General features: G+C 44.2%; 1 long non-coding RNA gene across 1 annotated transcript in view; it reads right to left on the bottom strand.

Moving 5' to 3' along the window:
• Positions 1-27242, bottom strand: part of LOC139750733 (uncharacterized) — a 289670-nt gene that overhangs the window by 84508 nt on the left and 177920 nt on the right. Inside the window, exons 2-3 of the long non-coding RNA XR_011713204.1 lie at positions 15772-15951; positions 8613-9007 (exon numbers count right to left, since the gene is read on the bottom strand). This is a non-coding gene — a long non-coding RNA (uncharacterized lncRNA). The remainder of the gene's footprint in view (positions 1-8612; positions 9008-15771; positions 15952-27242) is intronic.

Here is a 27242-nt window from a genome sequence, read left to right as displayed (position 1 = left end):
CCATGAACACTTGAAGAAAGTATTGAACATTTATCAATTACCGACTATAACAACACCAACGCAAAGAACTTAACACTTTCTTCAGGTGTTTAGGATGATTTTATGGCCACATCCACTCTCGCTGTGTATACAGTATTTACTATGTTAACATCTAGTAAATCTAGTTTCCATAAACATTTCAAAAATGTTCCAAAGGACCATATCGCTTGATGCGCATAATCTTAAATCTAAGAATCTGAAATACGGTCAATACAATAAGGTATTTAATACCATATCTTCCCCAGGCGTCATCATCTATACCATACTTATAGAATTTCTATATCGTGGTACGGAGTTGGGTAATCTCCGCCGGGATAATGTTACAGGAGAAATTTTCTGAAACTAATTCATGAAAATAACATATAGTTTAGGTTCCTGTCTACCGTCAGTCTCACTTGTGGAAACGTATTGAAACTATGTCTGGAATGAGGCTGCTGAAGGGATGGTATTCATACATAGACATATGCTTTAATACACACACAGACACACACACACACACACACACACACACACACACACACACACACACACACACAGTGGTAGGAGCAGATTACACAAGTTAGAGTGACCCTCCTAACATGGGTTAGGGTCACCACTGGTGTGCTTTGAGGTAAGCTCTTACTACCAACGCTGATTTTCATCTATGTAAAAGACTCACCAGAAGGTTCGGACGTTTGTGTGAATGTGTTTGCTGATGATTCCAACGTCATTACAGATGGGGGGGGGGGGGGAGGAGTGAAGTAGATTGCATTAACTTGCAAGGGGACCTTGACAACATTTTAAAGTTGGTCTGATAAGTGGTTGATGAAATTCAACTAGAGTCAATGCGATGTAATGAGGACGGAACACAGTAAAATATGGGTCCGACATGAATAGTATCTTATCGAAAATAGGTTGAAGGAATCTGTGTGTGGGAGTGACTTGGAAAGAGACATTGTACCGAATCCGAAGCCAGAGCTCGACCACAGGAGTACTGAAACAGCGTATACCACGCCAGGACTGTGATATACTTCACAAATATGGCCATTACACTCGGTGAAAATGAATAAATAAATCATAGACAACGTTCAGAAGAGGCAAAGAAAAATGTACCATCAAGGTCATAGTGAGAGGTTAGAGGCCTTAGATTTGTCCACCATGGAGGAGGGAAGAGTGAGGGGTGACTTGATCATAACCTTGAAGTTTCCAAATCAGCTTGATGACGTCAACAGTCATTACTCTCTCGAGAGATGCAAACGGAGAGCAGTCAAGGGCGACGACAAGACAGCAACCAAGACACGTGTTAGGAAAGATGTTACGAATACTTACATAATCATTATAGAACAAATGATAATAAAAATGATAATGATGATAATAATGATGATAATGACGATATAGACAGATATAGATATACAAATATATACTGGATATACAGCTGATTTCAAAGCATAATTCTGGTATATCATCACAAAGCTCAACATTAAACCACTCGAATCAAAAACTGAATAAAACAGAGACATAACCAAAGGTTCTCAATTGACTGAACATGTGAATAAGGAGAACATATAACTCCCTTCCTCAAGAATGTTCACTTGTGTCTATGATGGTGGCTTTAGCGGGCAAGTGGCCGTGGGTGACCAGGGGTAGCACACAGGTGGTGAGAGCTACAGGTCAGGTGAGCAGTGGCGGAGGGAGGGAGGGAGAGAGGGAGAAGCAGATCAGAAGGTTCCCTCACGAGGCGTTTTGTGAAGTGTGGTATGGTCGTGAGGCTGTGTGGGAGAGTGTAGACATACTGTACCACAGACTGACCAGTTAAGAGCTTTCGGTTTGGTATCCTTTTCTTCTTCTGCTTTCAAAGTGGCTGCATTTATCATTTTCTAAGTACGTGACTCTGGTTCTTCGTGCTTTCATAATGGATGAGAAACATTTTCTCTGGTGGTTCAATGTCGTGTGAGAAATCTATACATCTATGATCTCACATCAGGTGAGAAGTCTTAATTGTCTATGGTCTCACCTGGGCAGAGGCATCAGGTCATCTATGGTCTCATCTCAGCTGAGATAGTGGGTCATCTGTGGTTCCATCTTAGCAAAGACATCGGGGTCATCTATGGCCCCTACCTCAGCTGAGGCATCGGGTCAGCTATGGTGTTTCCTCAGCTAAGACATCAGACAATTCTACGTTCTCAGTTCAGCTAAGTTTGCTCTATACTGCTACAATGCTTTCATTTCCCTCCATGATCCACATTTAGACGTAATTCTATAAAAACATTTAAGATCTCTCTCTCTCCCTCTCAGATTTTGAATACTTTGGGGTAAGTCTTCAAAAAGAATCCAAAAGCATAAATTAATTATTCGAAAACATGGAATGAATCCATGACAAAAACTTTGGCTGAAAGTGTAAACAGACGCCATATCCTGCAGGTCACGAAGACCTTAGAGACAAAACAGTAAGTCGAGAGGGAAATATATGTCTGTTAAACGGTAGGGAAGTCTTGTTGCCCGGGTAGGTAGCCAGCCAGCTAGTCTAAGACCAGAGAGAGAGTTGAGGGGGGAAAAGTACCTCACGGGACACAGATATTAAACAGCATCTACTGGAACGTTCACCTTAATAAATTATTCCCGCGCGTCAAAGGAAACCTCTAAGGAAAAAAAAAAATTTTTTTGTCACTCAATTTGGACTGTGAGAATAACAACAATTAAGCCAGGGAGCGAGTTCTTAGCCGCTCCATTATTCCAGTTTTGGCTCGTGTCAGACCCATTTAAGAAATCTCTTATTTTTCATAATTAAATTTCATTCGAAGCAATGCCTACTGCCACACACATTCATAGACGGACCGGGGAGACCCCTTGGGATCAAACTTAGTTTTTTTTTCCCGTATAGCTTCGTCCTGCGGCGTATTCTTTCCCGCCGCAGCTGCGGGAGGAGAGCGGCCGGCCGGGCCTGACGATGCGATTTGGGAAAAGCCATCCAAGAGGCGCGCCTCAGCCCGCGCTTGTAAGAAATGGTTCGCAGGCTTAATTCCGATGTCATCCCCAATCTGTGGTCTTAAGAGCGAGGCGCGCGGGAAGGGCGAAGGCATCTGACGCTTAATTTTTGCGTTTCAATTCATGAATTCTCCAATTTTCATCCTCTTTACGATGTTTTTATGAGGTGTGACCGGGGGCTTTTTCCGTGTCGGTGGCGGTGGAGGCGCCGCGCATCACGCCCTTGGGAGGAGGAGGAGCAGCAGCCCCACCCACCCCCAAAGTCCCCCTTCCCCCAGCTCCTCACTGACAACGGTTTTTAGCGGCGTCCGGAGACCTGCGCTGTGCTACACCTTCCTCCTCATGTTTGATCCTAGCGTGGAACATTTAATCCTAGCGTTCAACATTAACGTTCAATCCGAGCGTTGAGAACCTAGCATATAATCCTAGCTCTTCTCTTTTTCTTCAACTTAGCTCCTCCTTTAATCCTAGCATTTCCTTTTGTAGTATTTATCCTCCACAGAGACTCTAAGACCTTGAAAGGCTAATGCTAGCATTTAAGGCGAGCTAGGTTAGGTTAGGTTCTGGTTCATAATCGTGTTTAATCCACGTCTCCCACAGTGCTCTCCACCACACCACACCACACACCACACCACACCACATCACACCACACCACACCACACCACACAACACCACACTACACCACACCACACCACACCACATCACACCACACCACACCACACAACACACCACACTACACCACACCACACCACACCACACAACACCACACTACACCACACCACACCACACCACACAACACCACACTACACCACACCACACCACCACAGAATATTAAGACAGTGCCGTAGTTGGAGTCTGATCCTGATTGTCGAGTCTTGGGGGGGGGGTCTAATGCTATGATCTGAGCCCCCGTCATTACATCTCTGATCTTCATTCCAGTTTGTTATCAAAAGCAGTATGTGAGGTTTTGTGAACTCGAAATTATAATCCATGTTACTTTACATAACTTAGCACAATAATCATTGTGATTATAATTTTTCCTGGGTAACCATATTAATCACGCTGTTATAATTTGGTGATGATTATAACACCTTGTTGTCTTATTTTCTTTGAATGGAAAGTAAATGAAATATATTTTTTCTTGAGATGAATCGTGAACATAAATTGAATATATTATTCTTGCGATGAATCGTGAATGTAAACAAAATAATTATTTTCCTGAGATGAATCGCGAACGTAAATGAAATATTTTTTTAGATGAATCGCGAAGTCGCTTTTGTGTGTGTGTGTGTGTGTGTATGTGTGTGTGGCGGGCGACGGTGCGGCTCTAGCTCGACGACGCGACGTGCTGATCTGAGGAGCGTCGCCTGAATAGAACTTGACAAGAGCTTTAAGAACAAGACGAGGGAGGAGGTGAAGATGGGAGAGGAGGGAGACGACCCATAGTGGAGGGAGACGGAGGGAATCCAAGGTTAGGTTTAAGAGGTCGATTGTGGGGAGAAAAAATTTTACGGGAGATGAATAGGGGGTGTTTATTTTGAGGACGAGGGAGCTGTATTTTGAGGGAGATGTGACAAACTACATCTCTAAAAGGGAGGTTAGATCTATGACGGGTGATGGAAGGTAGTTTGGATGAGGTGACGTGTTCTGAGCTCAATGGAAGATGGTTGTGACTTGATGCTAGAGGGGTATATATAGATCTGCAAGGGAAATTATGTTCTGTGAGACACACGGCTGTTATTTCAGGGCGTTAGGAAGCATTTTCGCCCTTAGGACAATTGAGACAACGTTTTGAGGACGATCCTTTTGAAGGTGAGGATTAGAGGCATAACGCTACTGAGGCTACAATTCAGGAGTGATGGGAAGACGTGTGTTTGCAATGATTGGAGGGGTTGTATTTTTTGGGAGGGACGAGTGGGAGTGTGTAGTTGAGGGGCAGTACTTTGAAGTCGAGAGAGGGAATTATTTTGGAGGGCCATGCCCAGCATCATTTGGAGGGTGGTTGAGGTTGTATCCCGATTATCATGTGCCACATTTTGAAGGTTATAGAGACTGTATTTTGGAAAGTTGCGGGAGTTCGAAAGATTTGCTGAGGAAGGTGTGAGTGGCAGGACCTGATGTCAACTTTAGCGGAGGAATTTTGTTGGAGACTGCGGAATGTTGGTGCGATTGTTGGAGACTGTGGAACGATGATACGAGTGTTGAAGACGGTGCATTGCTGGTACGTTAGTTGGAGATGGGGGAGTGTTGGTACGATTGTTGGAGACGGTGGAATGTCGGTACGACTCTTGGAGATGGTGGAGTGTTGGTACGAATGTTGGAGACGGTTGAGTTAAGGGATAATTGTCAATGAGTAACGGAACGCTAGATGAGGAAAATGGAAGGAATATAATCTAATGAAAGCCAAAATTAAGGGACAAAGTTTCACAGAAGATGTGCAGAGAGTCCTGCACATTTGAGGCAGTGGGCCGGGTTGGGGGTCTGTGTTTTATAAATTCTTTTATAGTGTGGATTAGATTGCATATATATATATATATATATATATATATATATATATATATATATATATATATATATATATATATATATATATTGGAAAGGATCACAATTTTGCGCGTGATCAAGATATTCCTATGAGTCCATCATCTTGTGTCTCCCCTGATTCCCTGATGATGTGATTATTACATGAAAGCGCACTTGGGAACTTATCGTGTTTCATTTTCCCCGTGGACTCATAGGAATATCGACCTGGTGCCAGCCACCTGTACTACTGTTCGCTAGTTCAGGATGGTTCCAGTCCCTGGTGTGTGGCCGACTGAGGAAGGAGAGGGTGTTGTTAGAGAGTGAATGTTGTTCATGTCTTTTGGTTCTGAATGGTTGTAACCAAGTTAGGGTGTGGGTGTGGGTGGGGGTTGATCTACGAGTCTGTGGTCTTAACAGGGTTATAGTCGTCAGCTCTCTTGATATCATGGCTACAACCGCTCTCACAGTACTAACTTGGCCGGGGATCGAACCCTCAGTATTCTTAGGTCACGGATGATCAGTCTTTACCCCTGCTCCAGGGTGAACAGATACGGCAATACAGAAAGCAAGTCTATTCTGACCTAACCCGTCAAGGTAAGTTTGGGTTGTTAATATGGGCGTTTTTTTTTTAATATCCTACCGCTAGATGGCACTAATGGCGCTACAGACGTATAGTGTTAACCAAGTGTGGCCTTTACACAGAGAGACAGACAGACAGACACACGTACACACACACACACGCGCGCGTACACACACACACACACACACGTACCCACATACACAGACAGACAGACAGACAGACAGATACGTGCACACACACACACACACTGCTCCGTGACTGTTCTTACTTCAACTCATGTTTTTGCAGGAGATAAAGCTACGGTTAAAAACTCCCCTCACCCCCCCCACCCCCACACCGCATCTCCTAGATCTTCCTGTAAAAAAGAGGTTCCATGGCGAGGGTGGCACCCAGAGGCACGTCCCTGCATGGGACATCAACAACAACAAACTGCGTGCGGGATGAAGTGTGCATTCAGGCGGAAGTTGCGTCATGACGTTGACAAATGACGACTGCAACGCGCGAGGTGACAAACAAAACACTGTCGAGAGGCGAAAGGGGGGGTGGTGGGGCCTGAGGGGTACGAGAATTTTACCTGCGTCATCACGGCAGCGAGTCATGGACGCCGCTGGGATCATCCCAAATTTTTACATCCCCGCTTAGCCAGAGCACCTCCAGCCACTCAGAACAATGGAAAATAAGTCATAGAAGAAGCAGAGACAGTAGAGGTGTATTTAATAAAGAGAAAACGTTAAGTGGGAACCGTTGCCGTCTGCTGCGCGGGGCGGGCGGATGTACGATACTCTCTCAAAGCGACCACAGCGTTGCGGAAAGTTTGGGTTGTCGGCGTTGCATCTCTCGGGACAAGATTGATGGTAGCGAGGTTCTAATTACTCCCTGCAAACACGTCAAAACACACGACACTAGCAACTTTTGCGCCATTTTTCACCTTCCTTTCAAGCGGGCAGTCAGTGGCTGGGGTAGAGTGGGCTTCGGTGTGGGGCTCGGCCAGTGGAGGAAGAGGAGGAGGAGGAGCAGCGACTGGGGTTGCCAAGATGGAGGAGGGGCAAGCGGGGCGGTTAGACGGACGGGCTGCTGGGCAGGAGAAGGGGTTGGTTCTTCCTGCCCAGGGTGTGTGACGAGGGTGACAGTTGTGACGAGAATGCGTGACTGGGTTGTGAGTTGTGACGTACGCGAGATGTGTGTGATGAGATGTTACGTATGACGAAGGAGGGTGTGATATGTGACGGAAGGGAGCGTAAGGCGTGACGGATGATAGAAACGTAACAGATGTAGGGGTTAGGGTACCAGAGGTGGGGGACCAGGTAGTCAACACCAGGTATATAACCAGAGACATGGTACAAGACGTGGTACCAAGAACAGACCATCAGGCACTACAATATAACCAGGGGCATAGCACCAGTCACGGGATAGGACACAGTACCAGGGTTGGGATAGGACACAGTACCAGAGTTGGGATGGGACATAGTACCAGGGTTGGGATGGGACATAGTACCAGGGTTGGGATGGGACTAAGTCGCATGATGAGGCATAATACCTCTTGGAACGGGACAGATACCAATTGTGCGACTGGACATAGTACCAGGAGTGGGATGAAACACAGTACCAGGAGACGCACCAGGTCACGAACACCCGTCCCAGGTCACGAACAGCCGTACTAGGCCAGGGACACTCACATATGATCAGGGACGGCTAGCAACTTCGTCATGTCACAACTCTCCCATTTCTCACTCGCCCACCTCCCATCCTCCGCACATGCCAGCATTGCTTCCCTAAATACCAAACAAAATCATAACAACCCCCTCCCCCCATCCATTCAGCTTCGTTTACTCTCACCTTCTGCCATTCTAGACTTAATCTCTCATGGTATCTCTTCATACAAACCTCGTTTCCAAATTCATTCACTTTCACCACCCCCATTTCACCTCCAAACTACTGCCCCTCTCAGCACATTCACATCCAAGAGTCTCTCTTTCACACGCCTATCAATTAGTACGTCATCCAGTAACGTCCGTTTGCCATCTTTCCTACTTACCCACATTCACATATGCATATCCCTCTTTTAAAACCATATATTCCCAATTACAAGTCCTCTTCCTGCATACAACTCCTTTCCTTAAACATGCTACCTATCTCTCCTTTCTTTTCATCTTGGTTACAGCCAAGCAATTTCAGGCACCCTAGATATGTGGTTAGTATTCTTTCTCCCCTGTTCCCAAGTGGGACGAAGATTTCACATGAATATCATTACCATAATGAATTAAACATTTGAATACAAAGTCAAGCAAATATAATGATCCTCACTGAGAATCCCAAAATTATGTAGTATATATATATATATATATATATATATATATATATATATATATATATATATATATATATATATATATATATATATATACATATGAAATTTCATGGAGATGAAATCTAAAAGGATGCAATACAGCTGCAAAGGTAAGATTCATGATAGCAATACAACGTAGACATGAATACGTGCTCAAACCTTTAAAAGTGAAGACGAGTCGTCAAAGTTGGCGTCCGGCGATGGCTGCTCTGGGAAGACCAGTGACTGGAGCCTCGCTCAGTGGAAGGTCGCGAGTCGAAGTGACGAGACGAACTGACTGACACAGAGGTCTGGAAAGATGGTTGCTGGACGAGGAGGTTCAGTCTGAAGCTATCAACAGAGACTTCGCGAGTCGAAGTGCTTGGTACGAGGGATATGAAGATGGTACGTACTGGACGAGGTGGTTCAGGAGGCATCTCCTTCAGCAGTCGAAGTCAGGAGTCGAACTTAGTGGTATGAAGAGGACAGAGGGTTGGTGTTTGGATCAAGAGGTCGTCAAGTCGAGGCGTATATATATATACCAGTGGTCAGTCATGGCTGGCGGGCTCGTAAACCTGTGTGAGAAGGAGAGACTGATTCAATTGAATGTTTGGAAATTTATTCACAAATCTACATAATGTCTACCATGTTCCATCTGGGGTGTGTCAAAACCATCGCAAAAGGATTCTAAGTATTTTGAAATGATACTCTAAAATCAGAATTAGAAATGTGAAACCAAAGATTTCACTGGTGCTGAAAAAAAACTTAGATCTGTATCTGAAAACATTTGGTCAGGGAGAAGATTTTCACCTTGCGCTAAAAGCCAATTTACAGATTTTCAAAAGACTCGCTTCCTTTTTCCAGAGGTCTGCCCACGTGTTTACAAAGTGTGACCACAAGTTTACAGGGTATGTCCACATGTTCACAAGGTGTTCAGTCGTGTTTGAAAGGTGTGCCGCCATGTTCACAAGGTGTGTTCACAAGGTGTTCAGTCGTGTTTGAAAGGTGTGCCGCCATGTTCACAAGGTGCGTTCACAAGGTGTTCAGTTGTGTTTGAAAGGTGTGCCGCCATGTTCACAAGGTGTGTTCACAAGGTGTTTAATCGCGTTTGAAAGGTGTGCAGGCGTGTTCACAAGGTGTGCTCATAAGGTGTGTTCAGTCGCATTTGAAAGGTGTGCCGGCGTGTTCACAAGGTGTGTTCACATGTTCACAAGGTTGTGTCCAATACTGACAAGGTCAGCCAACATATCTACAAGGATACCATATTTCACAAGGCTTCCTCACATCTCTACAAGATCGGCCAACATGTTTACAAGTTGGGCCTACACGTTCAACCCTTGATATTGACTTTAACATGAATCATATATTCTACTTTATTATCAGTTCTACCCACTGTGAAAACCTGGGGTTTATTATCAGTTCTACCCACTGTGAAAACCTGGGGTTTGTTATCAGTTTTACCCACTGTGAAAACCTGGGGTTTGTTATCAGTTTTACCCACTGTGAAAACCTGGGGTTTGTTATCAGTTTTACCCACTGTGAAAACCTGGGGTTTGTTATCAGTTCTACCCACTGTGGAAACCTGGGGTTTGTTATCAGTTCTACCCACTGTGAAAATATGGAGTTTCTTATCATTTCTACCCACTGAGAAAATATGGAGTTTCTTATCATTTCTACCCACTGTGAAAACCTGGGGTTTGTAATCAGTTCGACACAATACTTGACATGAGGTTATTCGATCCAAAATGTTGCATGTATAGGATGAACGTCTGCCACTTTCATTTATTATCATGTGAGACTGAAATGGTCCTTATTCTGAACCTGTATATGTTAATACTACAGTTCTGTAAACACTGTACTAATGTTAATACTGAAATGCTGTCAACTCTGTCAACAATGCAGTCTTAATGACAATGTATTACTGTCAAAAATGCAGTACTGCAGTACAGTGTACTGTCAAAAATGCATTCCTATTGACACTGTAGCACTGTCAACACTGTAGCACTGTCAACACTGCTCTACTGTCAACATTGCAATATTGCCAACTCTACAGTATAGTTAACACTGCAGTTTTCTCACTAGTGTGCTGTTTTTATCACTGTGGTACTGTCACCAGTGTAGCACTGCCAACACTGTAGCACTGACAACGGTGAATACCTTTACCTTTACAGTCCTGTCATCACTGCAGTAGTTGATATTGCAACACTGTTACAGTGCAGTGTTGTCAATACTGTAACATTGTTAACACTGCAGTACTGTTAAAAGCGTAGTACTGTCAAGAACCACACACCACTCTCCCTGCCTCTCCCACCCACACACCACTCTCCCTGCCTCTCCCACCCACACACCACTCTCCCTGCCTCTCCCACCCACACACCACTCTCCCTGCCTCTCCTACCCACACACCACTCTCCCTGCCTCTCCTACCCACACACCACTCTCCCTGCCTCTCCCACACACCACTCTCCCATCTTCCCCCACGCACTACTCTCCCATCCTCTCCCACACACCACTATCTAAACCTCTCCCACTACTCTCCCAGCCTCTCCCGCGCTCCTGTCTCGTTAGAATTTACGTCTCATAAACAGTATATGAGAACCTTCAGTCTGGCTGGCTCTGTAACTTCCACTGCCCATTACCCCAGTCTGTATCCTCCTGTAACTCACACTCCCCCACTATAACACATAGATTAGCCGACGTAACTCGCTGGGTTCCTTCCTGTGAAGCGCTGTAACGCTTTAGTAACCCACTAGGACCCTCCTGTAACGCCTTAGTAACCCACTGGGTCCCTCCTGTAACGGGCTGTAAACCTGTAATAACTTGTCTTCCTTGTATTGATTTGCTTAGCTACTGTACCTCACTGTATCCATCTTGTAAGGCACTGCATAACTGCTGTAACTCGTCTTGTCACTGTAACGTACTGAGACCATGCTCTATCTCACTGTTTGTCGTTTGTAAATCACTTTGTCCTTGTGGTAACTCACTGTAGCACTGTTGCAACTTACTGTTTCTCTCTCTCTCTCTCGTAACTCTGTTATCCTCTTGTAACTTCTTATGTCCTTGTGACGTTCATCTGTTGTATTCAACAGTACTTCTGTAGTATATATCTGCATTTCTGTTGTGCTTGCCTGTAGTTATGTCGTGCTTTTGAGTATCACTTTGATGCATCTCTGTATGTTGTCTGTATGTATCCTCCACCTGCACGCTTATTAGAGATAAACGTATGCCTTAATGTACTATACTACTACTGCAGTAGTAACCTCCCCTTCTGCAGGAGGTGCTCTTCCTCCTGTAGAAGACTGCTCTCTTATCGTCGATAGTCTACATGTTCTTCAAGGATGAACCTCCTGTAGGAGGTAGCTCCCTTATACCAAAGGATGTTTCTCTCCGGAATTGGAGGAATTCCCTTCCTCGCAGAAGAAAGGTACCTCCTGCAGGAGAAAGAACTTTGCTTTTTAGAAAGGTTGCCTCCTGCTTCAGAAAGTCATGCCCCTCCTCCTCTCTCCCTTCCAGTTCCTGCAGGTAAGTCTCGCTCCTGCAGGAGTAAGGATCCTTCGTGTAGAATGACCTCCTCTTCTGAAGTAAAGTCTACTGGGGAAGTGACCTTATCTACAGGACATGAGTCCCTCTCCTGCAGAAGATCCTCTCATTCTGCTGGAGGTAGACTCCATCGTGCAGGGTATAACCCCGCCCCCTTCATGAAGGAGGAGGAGGAGGAGGAGGAGAGTGGGAGGAGGAAGAGCAGCAGCAGGAGTATCTATAGCAGCAGCAGAGTAACAGCAGGAGTATCTGTAGCAGCAGCAGGCGTATCTATAGCAGCAGCAGAAGTTAACAGCAGGAGTATCTATACAGCAGCAGAAGTAACAGCAGGAGTATCTGTAGCAGCAGCAGGCGTATCTATAGCAGCAGCAGAAGTAACAGCAGGAGTATCTGTAGCAGCTGCAGGAGTATCTATACAGCAGCAGAAGTAACAGCAGGAGTATCTATAGCAGCAGCAGAGTATCTGTAGCAGCAGCAGAAGTAACAGCAGGAGTATCTGTAGCAGCACAGGAGTATCTGTAGCAGCAGCAGAAGTAACAGCAGGAGTATCTGTTGCAGCAGCAGGAGTATCTGTTGCAGCAGCAGGAGTATCTGTAGCAGCACAGGAGTATCTGTAGCAGCAGCAGAAGTTAACAGCAGGAGTATCTGTAGCAGCAGCAGCAGCAGCAGCAGTAAGAGCAACACAGCAGTAGCAGCTCCCACAGCCACCTGCAGCAGCAGCAGCAGCAGAGTATCTGTAGCAGCACAGGAGTATCTGTAGCAGCAGCAGAGTATCTGTAGCAGCAGCAGGCGTATCTATAGCAGCAGCAGGAGTATCTATACAGCAGCAGAAGTAACAGCAGGAGTATCTATAGCAGCAGCAGGAGTATCTGTAGCAGCAGCAGGCGTATCTATAGCAGCAGCAGAAGTAACAGCAGGAGTATCTGTAGCAGCAGCAGGAGTATCTATAGCAGCAGCAGAAGTAACAGCAGGAGTATCTGTAGCAGCAGCAGGAGTATCTATAGCAGCAGCAGAAGTAACAGCAGGAGTATCTATAGCAGCAGCAGGAGTATCTGTAGCAGCAGCAGGAGTATCTATAGCAGCAGCAGAAGTAACAGCAGGAGTATCTGTAGCAGCAGCAGGAGTATCTATAGCAGCAGCAGAAGTAACAGCAGGAGTATCTGTAGCAGCAGCAGAAGTAACAGCAGGAGTATCTATAGCAGTAGCAGGAGTATCTGTAGCAGCAGCAGGAGTATCTGTAGCAGCAGCAGGCGTATCTATAGCAGCAGCAGAAGTAACAGCAGGAGTATCTGTAGCAGCAGCAGAAGTAACAGCAGGAGTATCTGTAGCAGTAGCAGGAGTATCTGTAGCAGCAGCAGAAGTAACAGCAGGAGTATCTGTAGCAGCAGCAGGCGTATCTATAGCAGCAGCAGAAGTAACAGCAGGAGTATCTGTAGCAGCAGCAGGAGTATCTATAGCAGCAGCAGAAGTAACAGCAGGAGTATCTGTAGCAGCAGCAGGCGTATCTATAGCAGCAGCAGAAGTAACAGCAGGAGTATCTGTAGCAGCAGCAGGCGTATCTATAGCAGCAGCAGAAGTAACAGCAGGAGTATCTGTAGCAGCAGCAGGAGTATCTATAGCAGCAGCAGAAGTAACAGCAGGAGTATCTATAGCAGCAGCAGGAGTATCTGTAGCAGCAGCAGGAGTATCTATAGCAGCAGCAGAAGTAACAGCAGGAGTATCTGTAGCAGCAGCAGGAGTATCTATAGCAGCAGCAGAAGTAACAGCAGGAGTATCTGTAGCAGCAGCAGAAGTAACAGCAGGAGTATCTATAGCAGTAGCAGGAGTATCTGTAGCAGCAGCAGGAGTATCTGTAGCAGCAGCAGGCGTATCTATAGCAGCAGCAGAAGTAACAGCAGGAGTATCTGTAGCAGCAGCAGAAGTAACAGCAGGAGTATCTGTAGCAGTAGCAGGAGTATCTGTAGCAGCAGCAGAAGCAGTAGCAGCAGAAGTAGCTGCAGGAGCAACGTTCCTAGCTTAAGGAACGACACAAGAAGCAGCAGCGGCAGTAAGAGCAACACAGCAGTAGCAGCTCCCACAGCCACCTGCAGCAGCAGCAGCAGCAGTAAGAGCAACACAGCAGTAGCAGCTCCCACAGCCACCTGCAGCAGCAGCAGCAGCAGTAAGAGCAACACAGCAGTAGCAGCTCTCACAGCCACCTGCAGCAGCGATGGTAGCTTTACGCCGCCTTAGGGCCGCTTTCCTCACAGAAGAATTACCCCAGAAAAACAGAGGGAGGTTGGCAAGTGGCGTTGCCATGGATGAATATTCCGGCAGTATTTTCGTGGTCTTGTTCAAATATTCGCGCGATAATCTTGACGTTTACGTGAATGTATTCGTGTTATATCCTAATAATTTAGAGAAAAGTCTTCGGATAATATTCGTATCTCACGCGCGCGCGCGCGCACACACACACACACGCACACACACACAAAGAGTTACTAGAGAAGGTCCAGAAGAGGGCAACAAAGTTAAGTGACCTGCGTTACAGGGGAAAGGCCTGGAGGCCTTCAGTATGCTTACCTTGGGTGAGAGAAGAGTGAGGAGTGACCTGATCAACATCCCTTAAGGTTTCAAAACCGATGGATGATTTGGACTGTGAACAGTTCGGTCGAGGTTATAACATATTGGGTTAGAACAACCATCCACAGGACATAACATGCAGGGATAGAACAACCAGAGGACATAACACATAGAACAACCAGAGGACATAACACGTAGGGATAGAACAACCAGAGGACATAACACGTAGGGATAGAACAACCAGAGGACATAACACGTAGGGATAGAACAACCAGAGGACATAACACGTAGGGATAGAACAACCAGAGGACATAACACGTAGGGATAGAACAACCAGAGGACATAACACGTAGGGATAGAACAACCAGAGGACATAACACGTAGGGATAGAACAACCAGAGGACATAACACGTAGGGATAGAACAACCAGAGGACATAGAATGAAATTCAGAAAGAGAATTGTTATAAAAAAGACATAAACAAGAATTGTTCCCATAAGAATGGTGGATAAATGGAATGAAATGACTGAGGACATGGTCAATGCAGACATCATACGGAAATCCAAAATACTTTATGACAGTAGGTCATGTACAAGAGATGGGGCCCCCGCGAGTGTACAACTCACCCCTTACACCGCTCCCTACCATCCCCCCCTGCTCGTACACTACAAGTACACTAACGTACTACCGGACTCCGCCTCTATAACGTGGAGCCGAGGGTGAAAAAGTTACTTTTGACAAAGTTGAATCATCGTCTGTGAGCGAGAAGGGCATATTGTTGTTGGGGAACTTCCCACTCAAAGTAGTTATAATTTCCTTACTACTTTATGCGTCGCAACCTTGAAGCTGCAGGAACCCCTGAAAAGGGATTTTGTAAAGTTTTATATCATTCTATCATACTTAGTCGCTGTCTCCCGCGTTAGCGAGGTAGCGCAAGGAAACAGACGAAAGAAAAGCTCAACCCATCCACATTCACATGTATATACATAAACGCCCACACAAAGTTTTATATATATATATATATATATATATATATATATATATATATATAGAATATATATATATATATATATATATAGTTCAACAAACAACTATTTACATATAACACAATCTTTTATAATTTGAGCAAACAACAGTTCCAAAACTTAATCGGAAGTTAAAGATAAGGTGTATCGGTTTAATGACGACCTTGATAAACAGGTCGATGGAGTAGCAATGAGCTATCTCATAGTACTCACCTTGCCAAACACCTTCCTCTGTTACCACGAGCAGATGAAGTGGTTGTTGGAACCTGTAGAGTTGAAACCAAGTTTGAGCAGAAGATGAATAGTATCTGTCGATGTATGAATCGCTTGCGATACTCTTTTGTGATTTCTTTCATATCCTGCTCTCCTCTTGTTCTGATCCCATTGTAGCCCCTGCGGAAAGAAGATGAACAAGCTTAGCTACTGTTGCTGGGATGACCACCACCACTTCTCCCTCATCCCAAGTCAGTTTAGCTTGGGATATTTGGGATATTCATACTGTAATGTGAAAATGAATCAAAAAACGGCAGTTTCCCTCTCTGCCCTGTGATTCCTCTGGTAACTACACCCACACACAAGTTAGGTAAAACAGATGAGCAGAATGGGTTTATCCCTCGAGTCTTGCTATGTACTGTCTACCATCACCTCATGAATCGATCGACATCCTCCGCCGTACATGACCTGATGGACTCTCGGCATCACTTGACGTGGCGAATTTATCTACTGATGTTTTAGCAGAACCAACACTTGAGATAATACCAAACAATTGTCTATAATCACCCATCAAGACCAGCAACCAAGATTCCAAGAGCCAAACCAGAAGACCTACTGCCTCTTTGTGCCACCGAAGTCCCACTCCGCAGCCCAGATCGTAAACTGTGTCATCGTGGAGTGGAGGGGAAGCCACGGACTCTCCACTAAGCCCAGCTTTTACTGTCATGTAGCAAACCAATTCCTGCAGGACAGCGCCATCTGCCCAACGAAACATTACCGATACGTTGACGACATTTATGAAGAACGAAGTTCATCATCATAACTTGCAGAAGGTTATGGAAGAGACATCCGTTCTTGAGAGTCACGTTTCAGCGAGAAGTGGACAACAGGATCACCTTCTCTGATGTAGAGATGCGGGATAATACTGGCTATTATTAGTGTTCACAGCAAGAACTAACATCGACAGGTTTACGAACGAGAGAAAAGAGCGTCCCCAGAGGTACAAGTAAAGCCTTACCAGAGCCAACTCAAATCGTGATTGAAAAAGACTTTCATCGTGGGGCCTCTTCCATCAAGAGATAACAAGTCAAGCAAATTATAGATGATAATGGTGTATCGATTAAAACCATTGATATTGAGAACATATCCGATATCGTTCAAGCTACTCAAGATGCTCTCCTTCATACTGTTAAAACTGGAGAGAAATTTGGTGCAAGTGATCACCGGCAAATTACCTTTGAGGTAACTTTAAACATTCATTGTAATTTTGGTCAACATGAAAGTCACGAATATGATAATCTTTTTTTTTTTTTTTTTTTTTTTTATACTTTGTCGCTGTCTCCCGCGTCTGCGAGGTAGCGCAAAGGAAACAGACGAAAGAAATGGCCCAACCCCCCCCCCCCATACACATGTACATACACACGTCCACACACGCAAATATACATACCTACACAGCTTTCCATGGTTTACCCCAGACGCTTCACATGCCTTGCTTCAATCCACTGACAGCACGTCAACCCCTGTATACCACATGACTCCAATTCACTCTATTTCTTGCCCTCCTTTCACCCTCCTGCATGTTCAGGCCCCGATCACACAAAATCTTTTTCACTCCATCTTTCCACCTCCAATTTGGTCTCCCTCTTCTCCTCGTTCCCTCCACCTCCGACACATATATCCTCTTGGTCAATCTCTCCTCACTCATTCTCTCCATGTGCCCAAACCATTTCAAAACACCCTCTTCTGCTCTCTCAACCACGCTCTTTTTATTTCCACACATCTCTCTTACCCTTACGTTACTTACTCGATCAAACCACCTCACACCACACATTGTCCTCAAACATCTCATTTCCAGCACATCCATCCTCCTGCGCACATCTCTATCCATAGCCCACGCCTCGCAACCATACAACATTGTTGGAACCACTATTCCCTCAAACATACCCATTTTTGCTTTCCGAGATAATGTTCTCGACTTCCACACATTTTTCAAGGCTCCCAAAATTTTCGCCCCCTCCCCCACCCTATGATCCACTTCCGCTTCCATGGTTCCATCCGCTGACAGATCCACTCCCAGATATCTAAAACACTTCACTTCCTCCAGTTTTTCTCCATTCAAATTCACCTCCCAATTGACTTGACCCTCACCCCTACTGTACCTAATAACCTTGCTCTTATTCACATTTACTCTCAACTTTCTTCTTCCACACACTTTACCAAACTCAGTCACCAGCTTCTGCAGTTTCTCACATGAATCAGCCACCAGCGCTGTATCATCAGCGAACAACAACTGACTCACTTCCCAAGCTCTCTCATCCCCAACAGACTTCATACTTGCCCCTCTTTCCAGGACTCTTGCATTTACCTCCCTTACAACCCCATCCATAAACAAATTAAACAACCATGGAGACATCACACACCCCTGCCGCAAACCTACATTCACTGAGAACCAATCACTTTCCTCTCTTCCTACACGTACACATGCCTTACATCCTCGATAGAAACTTTTCACTGCTTCTAACAACTTGCCTCCCACACCATATATTCTTAATACCTTCCACAGAGCATCTCTATCAACTCTATCATATGCCTTCTCCAGATCCATAAATGCTACATACAAATCCATTTGCTTTTCTAAGTATTTCTCACATACATTCTTCAAAGCAAACACCTGATCCACACATCCTCTACCACTTCTGAAACCGCACTGCTCTTCCCCAATCTGATGCTCTGTACATGCCTTCACCCTCTCAATCAATACCCTCCCATATAATTACCAGGAATACTCAACAAACTTATACCTCTGTAATTTGAGCACTCACTCTTATCCCCTTTGCCTTTGTACAATGGCACTATGCACGCATTCCGCCAATCCTCAGGCACCTCACCATGAGTCATACATACATTAAATAACCTTACCAACCAGTCAACAATACAGTCACCCCCTTTCTTAATAAATTCCACTGCAATACCATCCAAACCTGCTGCCTTGCCGGCTTTCATCTTCCGCAAAGCTTTTACTACCTCTTCTCTGTTTACCAAATCATTTTCCCTAACCCTCTCACTTTGCACACCACCTCGACCAAAACACCCTATATCTGCCACTCTGTCATCAGACACATTCAATAAACCTTCAAAATACTCATTCCATCTCCTTCTCACATCACCGCTACTTGTTATCACCTCCCCATTTACGCCCTTCACTGAAGTTCCCATTTGCTCCCTTGTCTTACGCACCCTATTTACCTCCTTCCAGAACATCTTTTTATTCTCCCTAAAATTTACTGATAGTCTCTCACCCCAACTCTCATTTGCCCTTTTTTTCACCTCTTGCACCTTTCTCTTGACCTCCTGTCTCTTTCTTTTATACTTCTCCCACTCAATTGCATTTTTTCCCTGCAAAAATCGTCCAAATGCCTCTCTCTTCTCTTTCACTAATACTCTTACTTCTTCATCCCACCACTCACTACCCTTTCTAAACAGCCCACCTCCCACTCTTCTCATGCCACAAGCATCTTTTGCGCAATCCATCACTGATTCCCTAAATACATCCCATTCCTCCCCCACTCCCCTTACTTCCATTGTTCTCACCTTTTTCCATTCTGTACACAGTCTCTCCTGGTACTTCCCCACACAGGTCTCCTTCCCAAGCTCACTTACTCTCACCACCTTCTTCACCCCAACATTCACTCCTCTTTTCTGAAAACCCATACTAATCTTCACCTTAGCCTCCACAAGATAATGATCAGACATCCCTCCAGTTGCACCTCTCAGCACATTAACATCCAAAAGTCTCTCTTTCGCACGCCTGTCAATTAACACGTAATCCAATAACGCTCTCTGGCCATCTCTCCTACTTACATAAGTATACTTATGTATATCTCGCTTTTTAAACCAGGTATTCCCAATCATCAGTCCTTTTTCAGCACATAAATCTACAAGCTCTTCACCATTTCCATTTACAACACTGAACACCCCATGCATACCAATTATTCCCTCAACTGCCACATTGCTTACCTTTGCATTCAAATCACCCATCACTATAACCCGGTCTCGTGCATCAAAACCGCTAACACACTCATTTAGCTGCTCCCAAAACACTTGCCTCTCATGATCTTTCTTCTCATGCCCAGGTGCATATGCACCAATAATCACCCACCTCTCTCCATCAACTTTCAATTTTACCCATATTAATCGAGAATTTACTTTCTTACATTCTATCACATACTCCCACAACTCCTGTTTCAGGAGTATTGCTACTCCTTCCCTTGCTCTTGTCCTCTCACTAACCCCTGACTTCACTCCCCAGACATTTCCAAACCACTCTTCCCCTTTACCCTTGAGCTTCGTTTCACTCAGAGCCAAAACATCCAGGTTCCTTTCCTCAAACATACTACCTATCTCTCCTTTTTTCACATCTTGGTTACATCCACACACATTTAGGCACCCCACTCTGAGCCTTCGAGGAGGATGATCACTCCCCGCGTGACTCCTTCTTCTGTTTCCCATTTTAGAAAGTTAATACAAGGAGGGGAGGATTTCCGGCCCCCCGCTCCCGTCCCCTCTAGTCGCTTTCTACGACACGCGAGGAATACGTGGGAAGTATTCTTTCACCCCTATCCCCAGGGATAATATACACATATATATACATATACACACACACACACACACACACACACACATATGCACATACACACACACACACACACATACATATATATACATATGAAATCATCATTTTCATGATAATCTTATTCTTACAAATTCTGATGATCTTTTCATTGACTTTAACGCAAATCGATGATCTCGTGAATGTAAACAGTATGGATTTTGACTGGAAAAGCTTCAGTAAAACTTTCAAAGTAGGGGAAGGAACATATGTGCCAGTGCGTATTAGACGGTCTTTTTCGAAAGCGAAGCCAAAGCAGCAGAACGTTGACATAAAGACGTGTCTGTTGTGTAAGAAAGCAGCGTATAGGAAAATCAGAGACCAATAACAACTGAATTCAAACAGCAACGTACTATGGATCGTAACGAAGCTGTTTCTGATAGAAATCCAGGTTTTTCAAAGAGGAAGACCTCTAAACTTATTGTCAAAGAGGTGAAAATAATGTCTTTTGTGTACATGAAGCGAAATATATACCATGACTGTGCTTAAACATATCTAGAGGGTACTGCTTTGAAATAGTCCAATTAGAAATTATTCCACGGGTTAACAATCCTGTTGAAGAAAATGTACTCAACCCCATTCAAGGTAAAACATTGGCCCACGGGTTTGTATTCATTAGTATGAGTGAAATCAGACGAATCTATCCGTATTTAGCTCCTTCAATCGAGGTTATCGAAACCTTTAATGATGTCGAACACTTGCCCCGGATTAGCTCTTAACCCCATCTTTTCTAATGTAAAGAGATTTAATTCGTTTTCTCGGCTCTCATAGGATTTGTTTCATCTTGGAATCATCTTAGTAGCTCCTCTCTGAACTCTCTCATTTTTATTTATAGTGTGTTTACAGGAGAGGAAGAAGGTATGGGACAGGGGAAGGAATTGTGTGATATCAAGAAGACTGAAGTGTGTACAGATGTATGGTGTACGTTTCTTGATGCATGTGGCTGATTTTCTGGTAGTGTGTTTATGGTGTCTTATTCATATACCCCTGGCAGACTGGGGGTGTGTTTGTATTAGCGTCGTACCTTTGTCTCTTTAAAGGAGGAATACTAAGCTAAGCTAAATACTGTTCATTGTGTACATCGATGGATGACTAAAGACTCCTTGGGTGCTGTGAGGTTTCGATTTTGCCCTATGATTACGATGCCAGGTTTGCATGTGGCTCGTTTCTTCTTTGTCTTCAAGCCTCAGCCATACTTTCTGCGATGTTTCTCTTTGGTATGAAATGTCTTCATCTTTAATGCGTTGTACTGTTCTACGGTGTTTTCAATGCGGGGTAAGGAGGGGGGGGGGGGGGTTATTGTTCATTTGTGACGAATCGTAAAGCCTTAGTTTGAACCCTCTGTAACTTCAGCATACGTCATTTGGAGGCGATGAACGCTGGTGTTATCGAATAGATTAGGACAGGTGTGACCATGGCCTTGACTAGATGTAGTGTTTGGTTTACTGGAAGGTTCCAGAATCTATAGAGATTAGTAAGGGCCACTCTTCCTCGTGCAGATCCCTCGCTCATATGATCTATCATCATACCTTTGATGTCAATGTAAGACCCAGGATTCCACAGATCATAGTATGTGCCTTCATGTTACCTTCTGTGTTTACGTCGTTGGGTTTTATTCTTCCTAGCGCCATTATAGTAATTTGGTTATGTATGTTTTCATCTTCCAGTCCCTTTTCGAAATTGTTTAGTCTGGTTGCCCATGGTTGTACTGAATGAGTATGATTCGGGAGCGAGTTGTTTGAGACTATTATCTGAGTGGGTCGTCAGCACAGAAAATATCCACATCAGGGCACCAACTGGTTGGGGAATGTCAGCTGTGTACGTTATGAGTAGTGTTGGTGCTAGGACGTTGCCCTGGGGTACCCCGTTTCACTGAGGGAATTTGGGTGACGGTGCATCACCATTCTATCCATTCTCTTCATGTTTCTCTTCAAGTATGGTGACCAAAAATGAACACAATATTCAAGAGAGAGACGCAATCGTGAAATCAAAAGAAATGAGGATAATCTAATGAGACTTAGCTTAGGAAGTCCTAACTATGAATCCAAGAATTTTGTTCGCCCATTTTACTGCTTCTGTGCAGTGCTTAACTGGTTTCAGGTCAACAGAGATTCTCACAACCAAGTCCTTTCCCACATTTACCTTTTTGCAGTTCAACAGAATTCATATTGTAGCTTGCCTTTTCATTTTTACTACCGACATGTAAAACTTTCTACTTCACAATATTAAATTCATTTGCCGCAAGCTAGCTCAATCCATCAGTTTCTCTGTGTCAATTTGAATCCGCAGATGTCCAGTTTCTCGTGTGAATTTATTTCCCAACTTCGTACAGTATGCGAATTTAGATATCTTTTAGTAATGTCCACAATCAACATCATTGATATGTATGAAAAAATTACCGGTCCCAAGACCGACTCCTGTGGCACTCCACTTGTTACGTCTAATTCTTTATTCAAGGCCATTCAGCCAATTTCCAAACTATCGAAGTACAACCTCATCTATACCATATGACTTAACCAATATGACAAAGCAAGATATACAAATCTGCGTTGAGAGACTAAGAGATTTATACGTCAAAGTGAACGCCATTGTGAAGAGAATGTTGCTGAAAATAGGAAAAGATAACTTTAGAACTTTTATGGATAGGATAGAAGCAAGAGAATTATTATCCCACACAACGAAGTCATGGCAAAGATCTTAGAAAATTTATTCTTCATCTATATTTACAAGTGAAGACTCAACTCGTCCAAAAACTAAGTCTATCACTAAAAGAAATACGCCTTACAACATATTGACACAAAAGTTGAATATAAACTCTCAGCACTACATGGAATGAAAGTAAATAAAAACGGCTGACCCAGATGAAGTTTATCAGGAAAATATGAGAAGCGAAAAATGAGACGGATAAACACTTGACTGCTTTTTCCAATCTGTCACTGTTACGAGGAAAGTTCCATAGGAATGTAAGTTCGCCACTATAATACCAGTATTAAAAAACGTAATAAATCACTTCATCGGAAATTATTGTCAAATTAGCTTAACGTACTTAGTTGTTAGACGTCAGGAAACCATCATTCGGGAGAAAATTGTAAACAGTTTACAGAACCACCGCTCAATAAACGAATCTCGGCATGGTTTGCGACGGAATCGTTCACGTCTGACAAATCTACCTGACATCTGTGACGACATGATCAACACATATGAAGAAAGTAAAGCAGCTGACGTCATCTATGTAGATTTACATAAAGCATTCAATGACGTTCCACACCAGATTTCACGATCAAAAGTAATGTCACACGGTATAGATGGCGCGGTACTTCAGTGGTTGGGATACTGATTGACTGTACGTAAACAAAGAGTAATGACCGATGGTCAAGCCTTAGAATGGCTGGACATAGAAAAGTGGTGTGCCACAGGGATCAGTCTTGGGACCGGTTACACATGGGATCCACTGCAAGATGTCGAAAATTCGTAGGTGGTTCTAAGTCGGGAAATAAATCGACAACTGAAATTGAATGTCTGTAGGTTCAGACTGACGAACACAGACTAATGGACTGAGTTCATGATTAGAAAATCGATATGTGTGCAAAGTTTTACATATCGGTAGTAAACACGAGATGGCAAACCTCAGTACAAATTTTTCTGAACTCAAAATATATGTGAGGAAAAAAGACTTGGATGTAATAATCTCTGGTGACCTAAGGTCAAGTAAGCAGTGCACAGAGGCAATAACAAGGGGCGAGCAAGATTCTTGGATCTTTGGCAGGGTAATCTAATTTTTGTCTGGGAAAATCATCTTCGTTTCTTAGATTATCATTGATGCGTCCTCATCTTGAAAATCTGTTCAGATTTGGTCATCCTATATATCAAAAGAGACAGGCAGAGTGGAGACATCACAGAGGCAAGCTACCAAGATGATTCTCGGGCTGAGAAACAAATTCTATGGGAGCCAACGACGCAACTTGAATTTAATTACGTTTAGAAAAGAGAAGGTCAAGAGGCGGTCGAACACAAGCACTCAAAACCATCAAAGGCTTCTATACTCTCGACCTAACGAGCTACATAAGGGTAGTTTCGTCTGATTTCACACGTAGTAATGCATACAAACGTATGGGGAGAAAAGTTTAACCTCGAATGAGGCGAAGTACTTTTTCTTTCAGCAGGATTGTTAACATATGGAATGATTAACCAGTTAAAGCAGCTGAGAGCAGGAATATAAATACGTTTCGAAATAGACTCGATAAATCTCTTATCCCCAAATTGATGGCAATTTTACTTTAGTAAACATTTTCATTACTTTTGTCCAGTGTTGGCCAACCACCACACAGTTACCACAGCCGTACAAGAGTATTCTGGCTAGCTACTGTCTCCCCTCTCCCTCCCTAACAGTATTCAATTACCCAGCACTCCTCTATCCCATGATAATTCCCGGAAGGAAACATCGGCAGGCGTCATTCATCATCGTCACCAGATTTTTGGCCACTCGGGTTTCCATTACTCAAACGTTGAGGAGCAGCAGCAGCAGCAGGAGGCCCCCTTCCTCCCCCTAACCCTCACCACCCCTGGGCTTCCCGTTTTCTCTTGTGTTTTCAAACGCTTCAACCCAGTTCGTATTTCTTCGCCTATGTGATTTTTCCTGTATTAGTCCCCAGAACAACGAGATAACCACATTGAGATCAGACTGGCTAATCAGGCATACGTAACTGATGAACTTGTATTCACTAATCACAGTGAACGTAAAGGAGAAGAGGTACAAATTATAGGTATTTTGGGGCAATGTTTTTGTTTGGGGGGGGAGGGGAGGCACCTGGGGCGTAGTGGCGGGAAGTTGTGTCAGGGGGGGAGGGGCTGTGATGGACGATGGGGTTAATTCAAAACTCCAGCGTCAAAACATCGCGGTGAAAAATTATGCTGAACCAAGGTGGACGTGTGGTAGATTATGGAAGAGGAGGAGGAAGAGGAAGAGGAGGAGGAGGAGGAGGAGGAGGAGGAGGAGGACGGCGGATATACAGGTGGGGGAAAGAATGAAGGAAGGTATTATGGGAGGAAATATTGTGGATGGCGAAGGTTGAAAGGGTAGGGTTGTGTGGTGAAGTGGTTGTATCGGTGGTTGTGTCATGTGATGAGAGGGAGGAGGGCGAGCGGCCCTAGGTGAAGGTGGGTCTGCGTCATGGCTGTTTGATCTGTTCATGTAAGGGTGGTGAGGGGGCGTAATGTCAGGGTCTTGGAGTGGTCGTCTTGTAAGGTGTTGTGGCTGTGATCATCTCTCTCTCTACTGTACAGGAGGGGAGTTTTCTGCTCTTGAGGCCCTCATCTCTTGAGCTTTCTCTACAAACATACATTAAAGATTTCATCACCAATTTATTCCATTCATTCACCGGTGGGGTACACTTTAAAAGTAATTCCTTACATCCTTTGTAACAAGGTCCTTGCTTAATTTCATGTCATGGCTTCTTCTTGTTCTATCCCGTCACCCTTCGAAGAACTGTTCACTGTCGACTCCGTCAAACTGGTTTAAAAACTTTAGGTTATGATCAGGTTAACATTTACTCTTCTCTCATAAACTGTAGGCAAATCTGAGATTCCAATCTTTCCCTGTAACTCAGCTCTCGAATTTCTCATACATAGATTCCTGCAGCTTATATCCTGCAAGATCCCATTCACATCCAGGTATTTCCTGCACTGTGTCCCATCCTTATTACTTTACCCTCATTTCGGGCTGGATTCCATCAACCAAGTATTAGACCAATTTTGGAAAGTGTCTAGGTCCCCTTGTAAGTTCATGCAGTCCTCCTCGCTTTTCATTTTCCTCATGATCTTGGTATCATCTACAAACATATTCAGGTAGGAGTCCAGTTTTGCTGGCAAGTCATAATACACTGATCATGAAAAACGATGGTTTCAGAAAAGATCCTGGAGGCATGCCACTAGTGACAACCAATTTGAAGAAGGTTGGTCTGACATGTGTCTTTTGTTCCCTTCTACGAAGATGATCTGTCTAACGAATTAGTCTACCTTTTATTCCTAGCTGGAGATCCAGCTTCTTTGCCAACCTCGTTTGTGGTTCAGTGTCAAATACTTTCTAAAAGTGCAGATTGACAATCAATCCGGCCTCCAGTTCTTTCTAAAATGGAGCTCCCTCTCTCATAGATAGAGGTCGGTTACACATGTTCTACTCTCCCTTCCTGGAGTAGTTTCTCCGCTTCAATTTGCTTTATGATTATCCTTTTCAGTACCTTGTAGATCCTGTTTGTCAGGGAGATTAGTCTATAGTTTCATCTTCCACTCTTCTATCACTATACCTTTTTCTAGCGACATCTTGACTTGGACCCATGAGCCTTATATAGGTCAAGACCCTCTAGTATTATGCACGAGTCTTTTCTAGGTGTTTCAGTGCTTTCCAAGACCTCCTCCCCACTCCATCTCACTGGTGTTGAGGCTATAGTGTCTTCCATCAAGAAGAAAACACTTGACCTTGTGATTCAGTTCGCCACATATCCTTACATCATCCTCTTCACCTCTTCCCTCAGAGTTCCTTAAGCTGATCAGTTGCTTTCTATCAGATAACTTACTCTTGATGAACTTGTGGGAAAGCTTTAGGGCGTCTCCTTCCTTGTCCACATTATTCTTTCCAAAGTTCCTTTGTTCCTCTTTTCTTATCCTGCTATACACTCATTACCTGCACTCTTGTACCTCGCAAGTCCTAGCTGGCTTGCCCACTGTCTGTCCACTACCGTCCTCACAGCATGTCGCTCAGCTGCTCTGCTTCCTGGCGTCATTTACTGAACTACAATTCTCTCTT

This window comes from Panulirus ornatus, chromosome 10, assembly GCF_036320965.1.
Source record: "Panulirus ornatus isolate Po-2019 chromosome 10, ASM3632096v1, whole genome shotgun sequence".
Classification (NCBI taxonomy): Eukaryota; Metazoa; Arthropoda; class Malacostraca; order Decapoda; family Palinuridae; genus Panulirus; species Panulirus ornatus.
The sequence above is the reverse complement of the archived record's forward strand: the minus strand, read 5'-3'. Positions and strand labels throughout refer to the sequence as shown.